Source organism: Onychomys torridus, chromosome 23 (assembly GCF_903995425.1).
Source record: "Onychomys torridus chromosome 23, mOncTor1.1, whole genome shotgun sequence".
Classification (NCBI taxonomy): domain Eukaryota; kingdom Metazoa; phylum Chordata; class Mammalia; order Rodentia; family Cricetidae; genus Onychomys; species Onychomys torridus.
In genome coordinates, this window is record NC_050465.1 from 64,470,306 (window position 1) to 64,491,538 (window position 21,233).

General features: G+C 39.8%; 1 protein-coding gene across 13 annotated transcripts in view; it reads right to left on the reverse strand.

Moving 5' to 3' along the window:
* Dock10 (dedicator of cytokinesis 10) overlaps positions 1–21,233 on the reverse strand; it is a 250,718-nt gene that overhangs the window by 170,498 nt on the left and 58,987 nt on the right. The window lies entirely within an intron of this gene.

Here is a 21,233-nt window from a genome sequence, read left to right on the forward strand (position 1 = left end):
TTAAGTCAAGACAAATACCCCACAGACATGCCCAATCGAATCTAGATAATTCCTCCATTAGGTTCTTTTCTTCCTCACTTTTGGTTGTGGTGAATTGACATTTAGAAGTAATCATCACACAACCCTAATTCATAACTTCAAAAACATGTCACATTAATACTAGAAGATCAGTATTTGATTTTTTTTTTTTTTTTTTTGAGACAGGATTTCTCTGTGTAACAGCCCTGGCTTTCCTGGAACTCACTTTGTAGACCAAGCTGGCCTTTAACTCACAGCGATCCACCTGCCTTTGCCCCTCGAGTGCTGGCATTAAAGGTGTGTCTCACCATGCCTGGCCTTTTTAAAAAAAAATTTATTTATTTTATGTACTGATCGAAGCATCCCCTCCTTCTTCTCCTCCCATTCCCTCCTCCCTGCTCCCCCTTAACCCATCCCTTCTCAGTATTCGCCCAGAAAGTGGCAGGCCTCCCATGGGCATCAGCAAAGCATGGCATATCATAAGACCAGCACCCCCCCTGCATTCAGGCCGGGCAAGGCAATCCAGCATGAAGAATAGGTTCCCAAGAACCAGCTAAAGCACTATGGAACATCTTAAGGATATCATCCACCTCAGCAATAGTGTGGCCTTTTGTGTGTTTAACTTTTCAAAGTATTTTTAAACTTAAGAATAGACTGCGAAGGGGGTGTAGATGAGGAAAACATTTGGCCTTTGAATGTGGTTTTTCACTGAGCAGTTAGGTGGGATCTAGGTTTCTGCTGAGGTGAGAATGAATGAGAGTAATTAGAAATTTAGTTTGTAGATCGTTTACTGGAAAAACAGCACAAGGAAAGAAGGGTGGAAAAACAAGGCTATGGCAGAAAGAAGCAAAATTGGAAGAGAGGGAGTGAAATAACAGGGGCCATCAAACATATGAACAGACAACAAAGGCAGTTAGCTAGAGAAAAAAAAAAAACTTTAAGAAATCCCTCTTTCACAGGCTCAATTACGTTATACTTTAAAATGTTCGATTACAATTGCGTTCAGTTATTCAGGCTATCCAATTTGCTAGTCACATCATCATTGAGCCTAAATTTGGTCAGAAACTTGATAAAGTCTCATAGATAATGTTTGTGAATCCATTTCCTAAAAATGACTAAAATATGAGAACTGAAATCTTCGGGGCTGTGGGTTCCATCCATGTGTACACATGAGGGCACACAGGTGTGCAAATGTGAATCTGAGTACATGTTAGCAACACTTTCACTTGTATTGCCCACTTCATCTTTATTTCATGCTGTCTGTATTATCATGTGTTTGGGCTTTTCAGAACCTGCTGATTACTTCCTTGCTGCTGGGGAATGGCTTGGGAGTTTATCTTGGTTTTTTTTTTCATTCTTTCTTCTGTTCTGGGTTGATTATTTCTTTGCCTGCTGGGAGCTCACTGCATTGTTTTTTTGCTCACAGGGAAAAGTGAGTCTGGTTCTCAGAGCACCTGCAAGCACTACTTACCACCACGAAGCACAGTTAGAGGAAACCGAGCAACAAGGCAGTACTTCCTCATCCTTTGTGGTCTCACTGGAGCATGGGCCCAGACAGAAGTACTATTCAAGTGACTAGCACTCAAGTCTATTCTTCTGGTGTGAAAAGTCAACCAAACTGCACAGTTCCGAGTTGCCAAACCCTCAACTTCTAACACACAGTGCTTTCAGGGGGCAGTGTCTGTAGAACACAATGGTTTGTGTTTGTTTGTTTTCTTTTAGTGTACCTCTCTTTCAGATAATATTGATTTTAGAATGGAGTATTTTAGGCCTTCATGGGAAACAGAGAGTGCCAGTTCACATGCATCACACCAAGGGAGAATTTTGACAAGCTAAAAATAGAAGCATATGGTATAAGCATGTTTTGTGTGTGGGAGTAGTGTGTAGCTTAGTGTGTAAGTGTGTCAGTTGTATGTGATGATTTTTTCGTAATGCATTCATAGCATTAAAATAATTTATAGCAACCCATCCAGTTACATTCAGATATGTATCCCATTATAAAAGTATTTATTCATTATTATTATCCGAGTAGAATTCAGCAAATGAAAATTCTGAGTCAGTGTCAGATGGGATGATAGCGTATCAGGAAGGTAAGGAACTTGTTCCTTAGCCGGTTTTAGAATCTAGTAGCAATCAGAGAAAGGATTACATGCCCTCAGTCATGGACTTCCTCACTGGCCACAGACTTCTATCTTAGAAACAACATGTCAGTTTTCCACATTTCACCATAAATCTCTTATTGTTAAAAATTGTGATTGTTAGAGTTTATTCATGATTAATCTCACAGTTTTTGAAGCTTTGGTATAAAGAGTAGGGGCTGACATTCCGTGGAGAACAACTGTTTAAGGAGTCATGTGTGTTTAAGTGTGTCCAGCGTTAGTCTGGGCTGTTACTGAAAAGGAGAGCACTGTAAGGGTCAACCGTTCACTATTATGGAAAGAAGAATCCAAATCACACCCATTTGCCTCCGTCCTCAGAGGCCAGGGCACAGCAGCAATGAACAGCTGACTCGGGACTCTTACCCCGCTGGCTCTATCCTGAAGGGGCTGTGATGCCAACTCTTTGCTTAGAGCGCAGTGTTCTTTTCCCACTGTGTTTTATTCCAAAGACAACACACTTTTTCTTCTATGGCCTATAATCTTTTAAGAATAGTTACTTGCTGAAAGCATGTATTCTGTGTATTTATCAACCCCTCTCTCTTTCTCCCTTTCCCTCCCTCTCCCCCTTTCTTCATCTTGGAAAAGAACCTGGAAATCCCTCCAAGTTAGATGCTTTCTTTATTTTTCATAATGTTTTTATTTATTCTTTGAACATTTCCAGTGTAGTTTGATCATTTTTACCTACCTCCCCCAACTCCTCCCAGATCCTTTCCCACCTCCCTACCCACTCAACCAACAAATATTCATTTGTGCCTGTCCCTGTCCCTGACTGTTAAACGTCTATCTAGTTCTCTGTGTGTAGGTTGACGCCTCCTGTGCATGAGGCCAGCTCTGGAATGTCGTTGACATACCAGGAGTCATTCCATTGAAGAAAACTGACTCTCTTTCTCCCAGCAGATGAAGTAGCTCCATGCTAGGATTTTGTCTGCATTGAGCTTTCATACATCTTGTGCATATTGTCACTGTCATTATGAGTTCAAATGTCCATGGGCCCTGGTATGTCTGGGAAATAGTTTCCTTAAAGCCATCCACCACCTCTGGGTTTTCCCATCTAGATACTTGAGTCTTGAAGTGAGGAATGTGATGTAGACATTACATTTAAAGTCGAGCACTCTGATGTCTCTTATTATCTGCAGGTTGAACCAATGTGGGTGTCTGGGTTAACTGCCTTCTGCCACAGAGGTAGCTTCTCTGATGAGGGTGGAGCAATGTATTGTCTGCAAAGGCAATAATGCCTTTTGCATCATAGTATCATTTCTCTATCTTTTGAAGAAGAACTGAAAGACATTCTTGGTTGGAGCAGATGATTTCTTGCATTGATTGTCAGGTGAAAACATACAGCTATACTGGGCTAAGGAACTCTGAATTAAAGTTATTGCTTTTTAGTTGACAGAGACTGCTGGGCACTGGGGTTTTCTACAGAGATGGCGGTATCTCTCTGCTTAGTGGCTTGGACCCCACTCCAGCATTCTACTGCTGGCAACGCTCACTACAGACCAGAGTCCTTTCCCTTTAAAACAAAATGAGCCCCTAAAATTGGCATCTTATGACCACACCCACTGATAACTTTCAATATGAATGTCGCCCACTCTTTAAATAATGACTCTAGAAATCACATTGTACACAATGAGGAGACCAAGTCTCCGAGGAAATTCTGGTTCATTTATAGGATATCACCATTATATACATTTTATTCTCTGATGATCTTTGTGAAAGGATCTGTTTTGATAGATCAGGGGCAGGGGCTGGGGAGGTGGCCCAATTAGTAAAGTGTTCGCCAGTCAGGCTAGAAGACCTGAGTTCCGACCTCCAGTATCACTTTTGAAAGTTCAGCACAGCAGAATTCATCTGCAACCCCAGCACCAGCAACCCCAGAGGTGGAAGAGGAGTCCTGGGGCTCACTGGAGCTGATTCAGTGAGCTCGAGGTTCAGGGGGAGACTCTGTCTCGAAATGTGACTTGGAAAGCAACTGAGGAAGCCAAGCGCTGACCTCTGGTCTCCATAACTGCACACACACACACACACACACACACACACACGCACGCACGCACGCACATGCACACACACCCGTAGTCCCTACACACATGTGGATATGCACACTCGTACACCCCCACACTCTCTCACATGCAAAGACAAGAAATCAGAGCTAAGAGCTAATAATACACTCGTATCCATCTGACTTGGCTTACCTACATAATTCTTTATGGGAAATAAACGAGTAATAGTTCCAAACTCTGATCATGCATACAACTAGCTACTCATCAAGAACTGCAGACTAGCTGATGAAACTCACCTTAGGTATAATCCCTGCAAATGTGTCCATCCCTCAAATTGTTTCTTCAATGTTACCATATCGCACTTTGAGGTCTCTACAAGGAGGCAGCAAAGCTAAAATAGTTCTTTGATTTAAAGCATCAATGTCTTGGATTGTGGATTGGTATCATCATACACCTCTGCTTTTCAACCAAAACCTCTTCTGTGTTTATAGAACATTAATTGTCTTAACTGTGCACTCTGCAGTAAATTCTTGAGCTTTTGACCTTTTGATGTAGCATAGCTTAAGACCTCCAATTAAAGGTCGAATCCTGCACTCTGCTTCTCTCCTTACCAGGTAAATGAAAATGGTAAGAAAATGAGGATTGCAGAGCTCTCTTCTGGACAGCAAGCCTGTTCAATCTGGTTTGTGGAGATGGAGAAAATTGGAAGAAGTTTGGATTCCTATTTCCCAGTACTACCTACTAGTACCAAAGACAAGATTAGAACAAACATATCCTGCAACCTGTATAGGAGATGGTGAGATGTGCCAATACATAAACATACAAGGAGGTAGCAATTTGGTTACACTTGGAGCATACGTGCCAGAGAATTTAAAAACAAGGAAAAGCACCGTGTCAGTCCAAATGCAAGGACACTTTATACAGATATGTAACCGGAGTTAGGGCCTAGGCTATAAAGGGTAAAATAGTGGCTTTAAAGTCACCATTGCAATGTGAGCCTAAGAAAATTCTCCAGTATATGTTCAAACAACACAGAAAGATGGTGAAACTGTGGATTCCAACATTGAGCCTCAGTAATCTCGTGTCGGCCCAGTCATCTGCTGTTATACTGAGCATCTAGGTGACATTCATTACAGATACTGCACAAACCACACCTTGAGACATAGTGACCAGGAGAGTAGTTCACCCAACAGTGCTTTAGGTAGAGAATCATCCAGTAGTATTCCCGTGGGGACCGCCTCCCTATACAAATGATTTATTTATGCTAGACTGAGGTCTCACTCTACAAGCAAATGTTTCCTTTCCCTAATGCATGCTCAGTCAGGGAAATGAACTAACCAGCTGGATTATGCTGAACATGGAGGTGAATGAGGAGAAATCCCTGGAGTGAAGTCAGCCATCAAAAGCTGCACTTCAGACCTACGTGCAGCTTCTCCTTTTATCTGCCTAACCCACCTTTGATTTTACTTCATATCCTTTTCACAGGCTATTACTCTGCTTATTCATAAAGGTGGCCATGCTTGCCATGTCTCCCTAAGTTATTATTATCTAAACCACATTTTCTAAAACTGAATTACTGACATTTGGACATTTGAGGGTATCCACATGAAGGATAAAGATGGGAGCACGGTGTTTGCCACTGTGATTACAATGATCACAAGTCAGCCAGCTCATGTTCGATTCCCAGTCTCACTTGCCAGAGGACTCTGGATAAGTCACCCTTTAACATGCAAACAGGCATGATACCTACTTCACTAGATGTTGGATAAGTGAGTATGTGTAGAACACTTAGCACAGTGCCTGGGATTTAAGAATATGCTCAATGAGTGGTAGCTGTAAGTCTGGCTATGAGAAAATCCGTTTGAGGAGGTGGTCTAAAGCTGGGTACCTATGGCCTGTGTTTGGGAGGGCGTACAAGAAGGTCCTAGATTGTGGTGATATTGTGTTCCCCAATATGTTGTACACCCTAATGAAGTTATGTAGGGTCAGAGAACAGAACAGCCACTAGATATAGAGGCCAGAAAATGGTGGCATACACACCTTTAATCCTAGCATTCTGGAGGCAGAGATCCATCTGGATCTCTGTGAGTTCAAAGCCACACTGGAAACAGCCAGGCATGGTGACTCACGCCTTTAATCCTAGGAAGTGATGGCAGGAAGCAGAAAGGTATATTAAGATGTGAGGACCAGGAACTAGGGCCTGGTTAAGCATTTAAGCTTCTAGCAACAGTTCAGCTGAGATTCATTCAGATGAGGACTCAGAGGCTTCCAGTCTGAGGAAACAAGATCAGCCGAGGAATTGGCAAGGTGAGGTTAGCTGTGGCTGGTTCTGCTTCTCTGATCTTTCAGCTTTCACCCCGATACCTGGCTCTGGGTTTGTTTTTATTAATAAGATGTTTTGAGACTTGTGCTACACTAGATATTTGCAATCTGACCATTAGAAGAAAGGGGAGGTATGGACACCAAAAGGGCACCAGTTGCTTTGCATGTGGCAGTGACAGGAAGAGGGGAATGTGAGATGGGTGGCACGAGACCTACTTGGTATGGATGCAAATAATGTGACGAAGTCGCCCTTCTACCCCTGCGTGCTCACACCCTCCACAGCTGACTTCTTTTCATTCATTGCCTCTTGCAACATGGTCATTTCATTTTTAAATCCCCATGGTGCATCATTACAAAAGCTTCCAATTATCTCATTTCTGTCATCTCCCTCCATCCCACACAAAAGGCTCACATAGCAAGAAAGTTAAGAAAGCCATGTGTTAACCAATATCATATGCTTCTTTATCTTTTCATGGTTATTTCCTGCCTAAACAAGGTCTGTGAATTCCCAGAGCAATAAACAGTATGGTCTTTATGTCTCAACTGTGCTGGGCTGTCTACTGGCATGTGGTAAGGACCAACATTATAATTACAATTTGATGTTGTGAGCAGGACAAAGGGGGAGGAAGGGGGCATTGCACTCTCCTTTTCTGTCTTCCCCTAAGCTCTCTCCACAGCTTTCCAAGGACATGGAAAGGTATTAAAGTACACTGACAAAGGGACATTTAATCTGCTCACTCTGCTGCAAGGGTGTTATAGATTGGGAAGGAGATCACATCAACAGCTCATTGGCCTGATTTTAAGTTGGTATCCCTCTTGCTTTAATAGCCATTGAGGACTATATATCCAGAAACCAGCTTTGAATTTGTGTTCACGTATGAGTTTCAGCAGCCACAGCTATGGAGTGGAGACTGCCTTTGATAGCTGCTTTTTTGTTCTTTTTCTTTCTTTCTTTTCTTTTTTTGGGGGGGTAGAGCAGGGTGAAACAGTGAGTTACACTGGAAGGTAGGCATGGGTCCAGTCTGGGCAAAACAGTAGTCTCCGTGGATGTCTTTGTCCTAAAGCCTTGCTCATCCTTGATAATCTATATTTTTGTGTTTTTAAGTAATACAACTGTGTCATCTGTTTTCAAGTAAATCAATGCCCAGAAAAGTAAAAGCCTTGGTTTGTTCTCATTTTCAGTTTCAGGTGATAGTTGGAAAACACAGACAATTTCCAATCAGAAGCCCTTGATGTACATATTCCGTTCCTGTGGTGTTTGGGTGTGGCCCCAAAGATGTTCCCTTTGTCCTCTAGAGCTCATTCAGAAATAAGCAAGTGTACCTTCTGAAATGACATGGCCTTTGATAAGGTTTGTAAGCACACCATTGAAAAGGATATTAACCCTATTTTCACTCTCAATTAAGTTTCTCATATTATCTTGATGAAATCTGAATATACAGGTTTCTTAACACACACACACACACACACACACACACACACACACACACACTTCTTACATTCAATTCGAATGAGGCTGAAGAACTGAAGCTGACTTTTGGAAGGTGCTTAATGTTCAGGGTTACCTGACTCTGCTGTTTGGATCGACTTGTTGTAGCCCATCACTACTAAAGCTTACTGCAGTGTCTCAAGTCTATAGGAGGACACAACGGGGTTAAGGCAGCAGGGAGCGTTGCTCTCTATCTCCCATTGTGACCACTGGGCATTTATTTTTCCCACAGGTTTTTCCCATCTCAATCCCACTTACCCCACCAGACTGCCACTTCCTTAAGTTTATGACCCAACAAAAATGACATGAAAACAAAAATACACAGATGTAACTTATGGCAAAGCAGTGTTGCCAATCCTGCACACTTTTTCATCACTGTTTCTGGGGTTCTATTCCTTTTTGAGCTTCTGGGGACCTTCCCCTGAACTTTAGCTCCGATCTGAGGGCCTACATATACTTCCTGGTTCATTATTACTCTTACATTAGATAAAGTAGTTTTTTTTTTTTTTTTTTTTTTTTTTTTTGCAAGCATTATTAACTGTTTGCAGTCATTTGCTTACTCCATGCTTGAGCAGAGATACTATACTAAGTATTTAAAATAATCAGAAAGATAAAATTCTTTACCTACACAGAACTTAAAGGAGATAGTTGTAGAAGTTGCTATGATGTGAAATTTGCATTACAAAGCAGTAAAAAGTCAACCACAAAAAGATGCCTTAGTATTTTCTTTCAAACGTTGATAACATTATCATCCAGATAGAAGATAAAGCCAGGGACTTGATACTCAATTAAGTTTCCTCCTCTCCTTTGAATAACCTTCATGAAATCTTAATGATGTAATTTTTTTGTTGTTTTGTTTTAACCAAACCCTCTCATTGTAGCAATTTTCTTTTAGAAAGAAGGGCTTCAGTGTGCCATTCCCAGTTCAGAAGCTGTAAGCCGAATCCCACCTTGTGGGTATCTTTGTGCTTTCTTACTGTTTCTAGAGTTCCTTAATGTCTTAAGATTCAGGAGATTCACAAAGTCAACTAGGGAAACTTGAGCCTGAGCATAACTAAAAAGGCCTCTTTGGGGCAGAGTTCCCCAGAGTTGTGCATTTCCAACATGCAAACAAAATTCCTGGGAGCATGCAGTATGTGATGTTTCCCACACTTATTTTTGCATATTTCAACTTTATAATATTCCTGCTGTATTCTCTACATTACCCAGGCTGGCCATAAACTCACAACAATCTTTTTGACTCAAGTTTCTGAGGGCTGGTGTTTTAGGCGACAATATGCCCATCTTTAGAACATTTGTTCTATGTCACACAGTTTAGAAAACTGGGTTTGCAGCTGAAATATATAGCAAATAACTGAGTTATATAGAATTTTAAATATCTTTGTAAAAGAAGGGGGCAGAAGCACCTTGATTTCAGGAGTTTAGTAAAAACATAGTATATATATTTTAAGGATGCTAAAGCAAAGGGACTCTTGTTATCAACATAGTGTCCGGGAGATAGACGTTAGGTCAAGATCAGGGTATCTTTTTAGTATTGATTGTTCCTTTCTGAGAATCATCTAAGGTACCCATCTCTCCTAGAGTCACTTTCCATGGTAATATGACCAAGATACTTGTGTAAATCAGTTAGAGAAATACATCTTTAAATAAATGAAGTGATTTTTTTGAACTAGGCAAAAGGCAGTATCTGTTGAGGTAATTGGCTTTGGGTTTGTTGGGTCTCTGAAATCTACACTTCATGGGATGAAGCATGGGCAGGTTTTTATGGTTGTTTAGTAAGTGCTGAGTAAGCACTGCCGTCAGCAAGGAAAATCATTAATGACTCAATTTAGTCACAAATGTTGGTCATCTGAGTCTACTCTCTCTACTGTGCTCTGAAATAGCAGCTGAGGTTTCCTCTCATTTTAAAACAGATTTCTGAGAGTATCTGATGCTTTTGGTGCTATACTATGACTCTTTGCTGGCCTTTTGCTGATGAGTTTAAATTGTCAGGTGTAACGTAGGACATTCCCCTTTGATTGTATAATGGTTTGACTTGTTATTTATTCACTTACACTCATAGAAATCCTTTTGCATTAGAAGCCGGAGCAGTTTTTGGAAATTAAAATATAATCCTTAGCCTTATATTTACACACCAAAAATAATTTTCCGCAGACACCAGCCAAAGGAATTGTAGTGTCTTTCAGGAGGTTAACTGTTTCCATGAGCTTGGATCACTCAATTACAGTGAAACTCTAATACGACTGTATAAGAGAATGACAATCAGGCAGCCTGTCACTCAACTCTGTCCCATAGTGGTATTCCTCTCCCCACACTTGTAGATGTGTGAGTTTGTTACTAACATTTCAACATCAAGAGACTGTTTCAAATTGTAACAGGTCTGGTGACTAGGCTCTTTTGCATTCACTATCTGAGCACGCCGATCTCACTTTTGTGAGCTAGTGTTGAAGTTGTGTAGTGGCCAGGAACCCTGTTTACTTCTGGGGCAATGTAAAGCTGTGCAATTTAGTGGTGAGGAGGTCAGAAAGGTATTCACATGCAGACTGTTTATGATGTTGAGGGTTGAGTCAAACATTGATATTACAGGTATATTATAGACTAAAACTCTATGTCATAATGTTTTTTTTTAGCATTCTTAAAAAATAAACTTGAATTGTGCTAATCTTATGTAGAAAATGTCAGAAATACTATTCATAATTATGTATTTTTCTTCTTGTAAGGTCACTTATGAGATGCACATAAATTCTACTTTAACCATGAGTTTTATATACAAAAACAAATAACAGAAACCAGCTTTTCTAAGAGCCAAGAGACATGCTACTTTTAGAAATTAGGATGCATTATTAATAGACCACTGTGGCTTCCAGTGAGTGCAATTACTTACTATCTATGGCAGAATTGAACTAATTGATTAACATTACCCCACTACAATGCAGTGGGGACAACAGACAGTCAGACGCCTTCAGATATTTGACCAACATTTCCCAGTGCTTAGCCTGGGCATCATCCACCATCTGAGCTCTTCTTCCCTCTAAATTGTTGTCAAATCTATTTCTGAAGGTCTCATATTTCTATGATATATATGAAAGCAACTTAAAAATATGGATGGATGAAACCTCCTTGGAGTCATGGCCCCCTTAGTCTTTTACTAATTAAAAGATGTAATCTTATTTGATAACATGCTGCTCCAAATACATTAAATAAATGTCACTTTCCTTATGGACTGCTAATTCATACAAGACTGAATATTTAGTTTAATGGAACTATATATTCTTGAGTGTAATTCTTAAGGCAAAAAAACCAACCAACCAAATAAAATAAAAAAGGGAAGAAATAACAAGGAAGACACCCAGGATGCCATAACAATATGGCTGCCTACACAAGACCCCAATAATGCCAACACCAACAGACATGCTAATGTGGAATGGGAAAGTACAACAGGGTCCCACCCCTAGACAAAGAAGTATAGGCAACTAATGACTATGGAAAGAGGGAGAATGAATCTTCCTTAGGGACAGGTCCCTAATACAAAGTGGTTGATCATGAAATCATATACATACAAGTAACACTAGATAGATTCAGAAGGATGCATTTATATATTTATGCATATATATGTCATAACAATAATCACAGAAAACAATCATGAATTTGAGGAATATTTAGGGGGTTGGAAGGAGAAAAAGGAAGAGGTAAATATTATAATTGTGTTTTAATTAAAAATTAATAAACATGCCAAAAATAAAAATGGAAATAAAGGTGGGAGGGCTGTTTTTGGCTTCACTTCCATTTTCTAGGAATCATCCTTTACCCCCATTTTTTCTCCTTTTGAAAATAGATTCCTTGCTCACATAATACACCTCGATTATGGTCTCCCCTCTACTCCTTATAGTTCCTCCCTCCTCCTCTGGATCCACTCCCTTTCTTTCTGTCATCAGAGAAGAATAATGCAGAAAACACGACAAAATAAAATATAGGAAGCAAAAACTATCATATTGAAGTTGGATACTGCAAAACAACAGAAGAAAAGTCTCAAGAGCAGAGACTCATTACATCTTTTTCAATAGTTTTCCTTTTTGTATTTTATTTATTTATTTATTGTACACACTTAAGTGTTTTGTCTGTACATATTTTTGTGTAAGCCTGGCCTGAAGATGGTGTGAGGTCCCCTGGAACTGGAGTTACAGATGGGTGTGAGCTACCATTTGTGTGCTGGGAATTGTGTGTTTCTGATCCTCTGGAAGACAAGCCAGTTCTGTTAACTGCTGAGCCATCTCTGAAACCCCCTGCTCTCATATCTTAATAAGCAATAAAAAGGGGGAAACATGAGACTTTATGCTATCTGATTTTCTTATGCTTTTGCAACTTCTGTTTTCTGATACTTACTATGTATTTTAGGAACGCGACTCTGAAATCACAGCTGAATTCTAAATAGAGAACGCAAATCTAAGATTTTGAAGCATGGAGAGGGACCCAACTACTGACAAAGAAAACAATATGAGTTAGGGCCGTGATACTGTGCACACAAGGCAGCATGTGCTCAGAAATCAAGCAGGTGAAAAAAATGTCGAGGAGAAGTGTACTGAAAACAATTTGTTTAGCATTTTTACAGATCAAAATAAGTCACATGCAATATTTTAAAGAGATCATAAGCATAAGAAAATAATCTCTAGGAGATCTAAGAAGTTGAAGCCTTTGAACTGCAAAACCACACAAAAAATATTAATCTCAGCACAAAACAAATCACGTCAGGGCAGGCACTGGAACTGGCTAAGTCAAGTAACAGAAGACTCTTCCTGTATACACATGACTCTACCTAAAAATATGTATGAAACATTACAGTGGATCTTTACTCCATACATGGCCACATGTGTGAACTAATGTATGTCTTGTAATTTGTTTTTGTCTTAATGTTGAAAAATGAGGCATTTGATGATAATATTTTATATCCCATTTTTTTTCCAAATCAGTACTCCAAAATATCTATTGGTTCATATGCACACAGTTCAAAACAACCATCTCCAGTTCCTATAACAGCAGTCAGCTGTTATGTACAGACCTGACATTTTTCACTTAACTTTTTCTGAACCAAATGAAAGAAAGGGATTTATACAATCTCAACTTAAAACTCAACAATCTCCAATGACACACTCAACAATAGAACAAAAGGCAGCAGTCACCACCATGAAACAATTGATATGTTTAAGGAAAAAAAATAGAGGGAGAACATTATGAATGGAAATGTCACACTGCTTTAGAGTGGAGCTAGGGCACATTTCTTTGAAGGCGAGCCTTAGGACAGAATCATTGAATAACTGCAGACCCTATGGTGTCACATGTAAGTGTGCCTCCTCCCTGCTCAGAGAGTCTCTGTGTCCCCAAGCTCCGCCCTTGCCTGATTTCTCACATTTGTTTCCAGTTGGAAACCATCATTGGGTTCACTGGCGTGCTGGCTATTTCTTACACCAACTTCACACACAAACCAGTTATCTGAAAGGAGGGAACCTTAATTGAGAAAATGCCTTCATAAGATTCGGCTGTAAGGCATTTTCTTAACTAGTAATTGATGCAGGAGAGAAGCGGCCCATTGTGGGTGGTGCCATCCCTGGGCTGGTGATGCTGGGTTCTATAAGAAAGCAGGCTGAGCAAGCCATGGGGAGCAAGCTGATAAGTAACACCCCTCCATGGCCTCTGCATCAGCTCCTGCCTCCAGGTTCCTGCCCTGCTTGAGTTGCTGTCCTGACTTCCTTTGGTGATGAACAGTGATATGGGAGTGTAAGCCATAAAGTCTTTCCTCCCCAATTTGCTTTTTGGTCATAGTGTTTTGTCACAGCAATGGAAACCCTAACTAAGGCAATTGCCATTTTCACTGAATTCTTTTTGAGATAACTTGTTTACTTATTGAGTCTCTAACTCAACATTCTAACTAGTTATGCTAAAATGCCTCCCTAGAACCACCCCCAAACAACACCTAGATCATGCTGATACCTCTAGAGGTCATTATCTTAATTCTATAGTGCTGGTGGGCAGTGGATATTCACATTTTATGAACATAGTGAAGTATAGTCCCTGGGGCAACCTAGACAGTGTTATGGGAGTATCTTCACTCTGGACATCTCTATCAGCAGTAGCACTATGAAAAGTCATTTTTATGCTTCAATTCAGGACACAGAGATTCAGAGAACTCAGAGACTTACCCTAGAGTCTCATATTTCATAAACAGCAAACAAGTTGGCCATGTCATTAGACTATCTGGTTTCTGTCACTCAACTTTGAGGTTCAGAGTTCTATAAGGCCACAGTGATACATGTCTGTTCTCCAAGAAGAGATCTGTAAGCAGTTAATGTGAGGAATGACAAGAAAGTATTTTACCTTCTAAGCCCTTCATCATCTTTGTCATGGTCCTCATGGGTCCCCACAGTTGTCTTCTGGAACTTAGATGCCCCTGTTCTTGTCATCGTTTAACTCTACAGATTAACTTGAACGCATTTCCTTTTATTTAGCCCTTGAGAAATAGTCAACAGACTCACTTGGAGCAGGAGTCCCTTGTGTACATAAAGGCAGAATTGACTTTCATTCCCCTACAGTGGATTTATTCCTAAAATGATCAGAAACTGGCTAATATTTCCTCACTACTGAAATTATTATTACTATGGCACACTTCGGCTTGAATTTACGTTGTTCAACTTGAAACTGTGCACAGACCCTGAAACTTTAGCGCACTGCCTCTGAGCTAAAGGGCAAGGACACATATATTAGCGAGAATATGACTCTCTTGGTTTCCAGGACTGATCAAGTATACTTATTCTGGCACCAGTTGTTATAAAAACCATTGCCATACCCATTTATCTCCTCATCCTTGATCTTCCCTTTCTAGCAAGGCAACTGGAATCTATTATCTTAAATTCTTAACATTTTGTTATTCTATACAGTTTTCACTGGAAATTTTGCAGTACTGGGCACCACGATGGAGAATGGCACACTTTTGTGCTTATGGTACGCGAAGAGTAGCTTACACAGAGTTCAGTAGTATATCAGTGTTGCTGCAAGAACTGCTTGCTCTGAGTTCAAAAGCCATTGAAATCAGTCTGAGTGGCATGGCTTTGGACAAGTTCACTATTTGTTGTGCCTACACTGTCCAATACAGCAACAAGAAATCCAGGCCTGAGACAATAGAGATATGGAATGCGAGAGGAGACAACAGACATGACCAGCTTAGAAGTGAGTAGGAGACAGAAATGTAAAAATAGTGGATATGGCCAGGCTGTAGGAGACAAGGCCTGCTCAGTGGAAAGAGAGGACGGGGTAAGATTACACTGTAGCTGGAAAGAAGGTGTAGGGCTGGCTTGGCTGCCAGCAACAAGTTAAGTGGCAGGTTCATGCTAGCCAATGCCTGCACAGGATGCTTTCTGCCTCTACCACTAGCCTGAGTATCACTTTAATTCTATCTATTTTGTTATAGCCCACTTGCCAACTTGATAATATTGCCAATTGTCCACTTTAGAAGAATATTCTAGGGACAAGAGAAAAATGATACATTTTTAATTCACCTTAAACACTCAGATTAACTGTTGACCTGTTCTCCTTAATGCCCTCTGCATAATTCAAAGATATGAAATGGCCGATTGTTGTTGCTGTTGTGTCTAGTTTTTGCTTTAGCCAAAGAAATGAACACTCATGCGTAGTCAAGAGAGTGACCAATGGTAAGCCAGGCTTCACTGTAGATCACACACAGAATTTGGTAGTATAGCAGTGTGGTTGCAAGCACTGGCCCGAGCTCAAAAGTAGTTCAAATCCTTCTGAGATGAATGACTTTGGACAAGGTCACTATTTGCTGTGCTTATACTACCTAATACAGCAGCAGGAGCCATCTGTGGCCAAGGAGTGCTCAAGAAGTGGTTAATTCAGTAGTGAATTTCTTTTAATTTTACTTCAATTGAATTTAACATTAACAATTGATAATCTATCAGTTACTAGAAAATGTTTAATTTTCAGAAACAATATGTGAGACTTTACTGTTTTAATTGTAAATTTTATGAATTCTATAGATCAAGCAAATGTGATAATAACTTAGAATTCATATTGAAATGTGCTACGAGCATAAATGCACACTGGATTTTTGTGTGTGTGCATGTACACATACATGCACAGGTAAGATGGCCAGTGTGTGTGTGTGTGTGTGTGTGTGTGTGTGTGTGTGTGTGTGTGGCAATCAGAAGTTGGCACTGGGAGTGTTCCTCTATCACTTTCCACTTTATCTTTTGAAAGAGGATGTCTTAGTGAACTCAGCTTGCTGTTTTGATTAGGCTGGTTGACAGGCAAGCCCCTGCAATCTACTAGCATTGGGGTTATAAATGTGCACCATTATACTCAGCACTGTATAAGGATGCTGGAGAGTCAAGCCCAGCTCATCATGTTTGTGCATCAGGCACTTTACCTCTTGTTCCATCTCCCCATTCCCCAGTTTTAAACAGTTCTTACAGTTGCATCTTTGGCCCTTATTATTTCTATATTTTGTGTAATTTGAAAACTGAAAAGAAGAACTACTTCTTTAATAAATGATTTAAAAACACATGGAGAAACAAATTTCAAAAGAACAAGCAAGTGGTGGATGACATAAAAGAGAAATTCAAATACCTTTGTATGTTCTCTAAATAATCTATTCTTGTGAATATTCTATTAGATAAATATTAAAGTGCTATGTTAAAAAAATCTGTTTGCCTTTCCATCTTTTCATATTCCATGAAGCACAAATAAAGTTTCTTTTTAGCAATCCAATTCCTTTTACTAAAATAACTCTAAAATAAATGAAATTTGTGAATGCATTTTATCAAGACAATAAAAAGCAATAAAATAACTAAAATTTACTGTGCTCGTCCTAATCACCAGGATTTATTATAGATGTGTTACTTGTATTTATCTACTGGGTTTTTGAAATAACATCCTGAGATAGTATGGCAGACAGAATTATAGTTTCTAAACAATGTGTACATTCTAATCTCAGGAAGTCAGCAATGTATCACTTACATGACAGGAAGGAGTTAAGACTGTGAGAGGAGATAAGATTACTGATTTACAGATGAGGAAAGCCCGAATTACCTGGGTAATTACAGGGTCCTGGGGAAAGGCTGAGAGTCAGGGGACAGAGCTCTATGAAGATGCTTCACTACTGGCTTTAAAAGCTGAGGGCTTGCTTACATGCTAAGATAATAATCACAACACACATACACACACACACACACACACACACACACACACACACACACACATGGCGGGGGGGCTGGGGGGGGAGAGCTACCTGAGAATGGTGCGTGCTTTTGAAATTTCAAAGCCCACCCCCAGTGACACACCTCCTCCAACAAAGTCATACCTCCTAATCCTTCCAAAATAGTTCCACCAACTGAGGACCAAGTATTCATTCAATTATATGAGACTATGGGAGCTGCTCCCATTCAAAGTACCACACATCCCAATGAATGTGGATGGCCTCTTGAAGCAAGAAAAGATTAAAAATCCAATTCTTTCCTAGAACCTTCAGGATGAAGGGCAGCTCTGCCAATTTCCAGCCTAGTGAGATCTGTGTCAGATTTCTGCCCCAGAAATATGAGATAATAAATATGTGTTGTTTTAACTGAAAGACAATACATGTGCTGTTTAAAACTACTTTGTGGTATTTTATCACAGTAGCAGAAGGAAACTAATATGGATGGGTATATTCACTAGTCTCATTTTACAGACAAGGCAGCTACGGTAGAAATAATTGATCCAGGGTTCATACTATCAGCAGGCGGTTTGGTAGAAGATTCAGACCACACACTCTGATCCTTAACTCAGGAAGTACCATGAAAATTAGGAACAACATATGGCACTTTCTCATGTCCTCTTGTGATGGAGAATGTTCTTTGTCTATTTAGCATCTTGTCATTCTCTGGGTTTCTGAACTCCTCCCCTGGATGCACAAAAGTTAGATCACTAAGGTAATTCTGCAGCTCTCACTGAAGTACCGATCAGGATTATGATCTCACATTTGAGCTCTGTGCCAGCCTCCAAACTGTATACTGCATGAGGTTAGAGCAGCCAGACCATTGTCACCTGTGCCTGATGAATGCCAAGTGATATTGTCTCCCAGTCTCCTGCTCAGTCCAGGTCTGTGCTGGATTCCTGATGTTTAGACAGTCAGTGATACATTCAACACCTGCAGAGTGAATGCATCCTTAAAAATTAAATATAAACTGGGTGGTGGTGGCACAGACCTTTAATCCCAGCCCTTGGGAGGCAGGGGCAAGTGGATCTCTGTGAGTTCAAGGCCAGCCTCATCTTCAAAGCAAGTTCCAGGACAGCTAGGACTATTACACAGAGAAACCTTGTCTTGAAAACACACACACACACACACACACACACACACACACACACACACACACAAACAACAACAACAACAACAACCAAACTATAAAACAAAAAAAGATTGTAGAAAATGGATTGTATCAGTTAGCTTTCTGTTGCTGTGACAAAATAACCTGAGATAATCAACTTAGGAAGGAAGGCTCATTTTGATTCCATTTTTGACACTTAAGTTCATGGTTCATTAGTTCACAGCATTTGTACCTGTAGCAGCAACAACAGTTCAGCAGGGTGGTAGTCCATAGTGAAGGACTTGTTTACCTTCTGGCATCCCGGAAGCAAAACAAAGTGACAGAAGGGGCTGGGCCCCCAACATTGCCTCCAAGGGCATGTCTTACTGACTTTTCCTCCTTCCAGTAGGCCTCAGTTCTTGAAGGTCCCACCGCCTCCAGGTAGTATAAACTCATGGCCAATTTGTAACAACTTGGCATTTGCAGAAAACACAGATCCAAACTACTGCAGGAATTTCAGCAAATCTAAACTGTAGCTCCTAGCTAAGCAAATCAGCTCCATGAAGATAAAGCTTGAGAGAATAAATTGACTTTTTTAGGAAAACTTCACTGAAGAAGCAAGACAAATTGCCATATTCATATTTGACTTTCAAAAGACACATATGACACATATCACTGCTTTTTTCAATTTCTCAAATATATCACTATTATTTCCCAAGATCACGGTTTAGGGATGGGGCATGGGGCATAATGAATCCTAGAATTGAGGGAATGGATCTAAAACTCACTCTTCCGTACAACAAAGAAACACTGAAAACAAACATGTCACACTTAAAAATTATATTTAATTATAACTAAAAAATTAAGGAATTTGTTATTATCAATAATTTGAATTCATTATTTCTCTAGACATATTTCAAAATATTTCTATTTGGTAATATAATTTTTACAACCTATACACCATGGCTTCTCCCAAAGCATTATGTGACTAAGGTAGAATACTTTACACACACACACACACACACACACACACACACACACACACACATTATTTATACCTACATCAATCTATACAGTTGAATCTGTGCATTGATTTTGATTTACATAATTGGTTATCAAACCACCCATACCCATGACTTGCAACCCACCCATGACTTTCTGCTGTTATTTATCATATTATAGATTTTAATTTTAAAACATTTTTGTTCCTTATCATTTTTAATTGATATAATTTAGAAAACTATAATAATGTACTATCATTTGGACAAGTGGATGCTATATGTTATTTGAGTCCTATAAGCCCTTTACTGAAAGATTTGTATTTTTAATTACTAAGCTCAAAGCATATTCAGTTAATTCTTCTACCCAGGGAGAAGGCACGCGAAGACTTTGTCTCTTTTCTGTGGCTTCATGATTCAGCTGAAAATGAGTTCACATGCAAAAATTACTGCCAAAGAGTCTCTGGGCTTTTAGGCTCCCTGTTATACTATCTTTGGCACACCATTTAAACTCACTTTCCATTATTTACATGGGATTCCCTTCCTGAGGGAGTCTTAAGTCAGTATATTCAAATCCATTCTCACTAAAGCAGAGCAGAACATTAACTTGGGATTTAGAGAACTTAAAAGCCTTTTCTTCACAGAGCCATTCAACAAATATGCAACTGGGCAAAGAATGTGAAGAATCCCTCTGCAAAAGTTTTATTAGGTTATTTAGTAGAGAGATATAAAGAGATTATTTGATTTCTTCTGAAGTAGTTCCCATATCAAACTCCTCTTTGATTTTGTTCACTGAGCATATATATAAACAAATGAGTCCCAGAGAGATGAAATTATTATTTTTATAAATAATTATTGTCTTCCTTCATCTTGTTTCTTATTCTGGTGTTTAAAGTACTTGAGCAAGAAGCAAGGATTGTTTTGCTTACACCTTGGAAGGAGATTCAAATGTGGAGAGTCAAAGAGAAGAAGCTCAAGCAGAGCTACACTAACACATTCCTTGGCCTCTGGTTTTGAGCCACATTCCGTAGCATCCTCTGAGAATGGACAGGAAGAAATGCATTAACTCCTAATGCAAATGGCCTTCTTGTCTTGCTGCAGGAATTACCCAGTAGGTAGCATACTTACACTGTGCAGAAGATTATAAATCTCTTGTAGATCAAGATAGCCTGCACACTCACAATTTTCCACCTCTGCATACCACTGCAGCAGTTGACTCTGAAATGTCCCCCATAAACTCACATTTTGCACTCTGGCTCCCCAGCCTGTGGTGCTGTTTTAAAATTTAAGGAGAACTTAAGATGTGGCGCTTTGCTGGAGGAAGTAGGTAAGGAGGGACAGGCCTTTGGAGATTATGGCCCCACCCTAGTTTCATTCTTACTCATGCTATCTCTAGGTCCTTGCAGTGTCAGAAGTCTCTGCTGTATGTTCATGTCTCCGTGAACACTTTGGTACCTTCTCTGTTATGATGGACTGAAGTCTTCCCAAGCTATAAGCCAGAAAGAAATCTTTTCTACTTAAATTGCTTTTGTAGGCATTTTGTCACAGTGCTAAGAAAACAATTACTGCAAATAAAAATTAATGTACAATGTGATTCTATAAGGTAAATATTCTAGTGCTCCAACAGACAAGGTGGACACCTGCCACTATGTCAAAACAGACATGACCCAGCATGGCCAGGTCATCTGGGTTTTCATTAAATAAAATATTTGAGACTCTGGCCTTTGTTCTTTTGACTCTAAATCTAGAAGTCTATTCAATAATACTAACTCCTAGACCCTCAGGTAAACAGCAGGCACCCAGAAGAAAATCCAAGTTCCTTTGGATCAACTGGATAATACAATATAGTATAGAAGTCAAAATTAAGGAAAAAAGATTCCCCAATGACTAAGGCCTTGTCA